A 1,032-nucleotide genomic window follows, 5' to 3' on the forward strand; every position below is an offset into this window, starting at 1 on the left:
TGACCTCCGGCCAACGTTGACACTTAGTTTGGCTTCCACCCCATGAGGAGGAATTACATTCAGCCACCTCGCTTACTATCCTCACAGGTAGCTGTGCCTTCAGCCAAAACATGGTTGTCGGAACCCCAGCTTACGCCGAGTGTGACATTATCGCCTTTCTATCTTAGTATAGAGTATACAGAAAGTTATTAGGTTTAATGCAGAGCCTTTCTCTCTCAAAACACATCAAGGAGAGAGGTCACAAATATTTTGAATCACCTGTAATCAGTAGGTCTACTTCAATGCATTTCAGAGTTGCAACAATAAAGATATTCTATTGCTCATAACCCAATAGAGCGAAAAGGGTTGCTACTGTATGCATGACAAGAGAGAAGAGAAGCACTGGCAGGTTTATAGAAAAGTATTAGGTAAATATCTTCCTTCTGCTGTTCAGCGTAAATGTTTACTGCACCCAGTATTCATTGGTGGTCTCCCACCCCATTACTAACCAGGCCTACCATAGATTTGCTTCCAAGATCAGATGAGATTGGACATATCCTATGGAGTATGGCACTAATCTGCTGAATGAGAGAGTACTACTACCATATGAAGGAAGCGTGCTTCTGCTGTCCAAGACAGAGTCTGAGATCCTCAGATCTCTCTCGCTGGGAGAGCTAACTTGGATGAGAGAGCACGTGAAAGAGTGAGAAAAGTAATTAAGTAAAAGACTGAGAAATTAGGAAAAGATACAGGTGGGGAAAACCTGTGAAGAAAAAAAATGAGCATAAAGTCCATGTGATGGAAATATGAAGGTTATACTGTAGCTTAAACAGATAATCCGCTGCTATTAGAGCTTCTCAAAGTTAGCTTGCTCGATTCTTAGGCAGATTTGCAAGTCGTACAGAGATATGTACCAAGCAACGTGACAGCGTTTAGGAATCAAGTATTCCACATGATGAATTAATATAATCTATTTAGATTGTAGGCTTAATTTCAGTTGGAGTGTTAGGGAAAACTCCTGTTATTAGATGGTGACCAATGCTCTATGCTGAG

At 41.1% G+C, this 1,032-nt stretch overlaps 1 pseudogene; it reads right to left on the reverse strand.

Annotated features, from left to right (window-relative positions):
* Nucleotides 1-439: 439 nt before the first annotated feature.
* On the reverse strand, nt 440-558 carry LOC134913014 (5S ribosomal RNA; annotated as a pseudogene).
* Nucleotides 559-1,032: the final 474 nt, after the last annotated feature.

The sequence above is a fragment of the Pseudophryne corroboree genome, chromosome 4, assembly GCF_028390025.1.
Source record: "Pseudophryne corroboree isolate aPseCor3 chromosome 4, aPseCor3.hap2, whole genome shotgun sequence".
Classification (NCBI taxonomy): Eukaryota; Metazoa; Chordata; class Amphibia; order Anura; family Myobatrachidae; genus Pseudophryne; species Pseudophryne corroboree.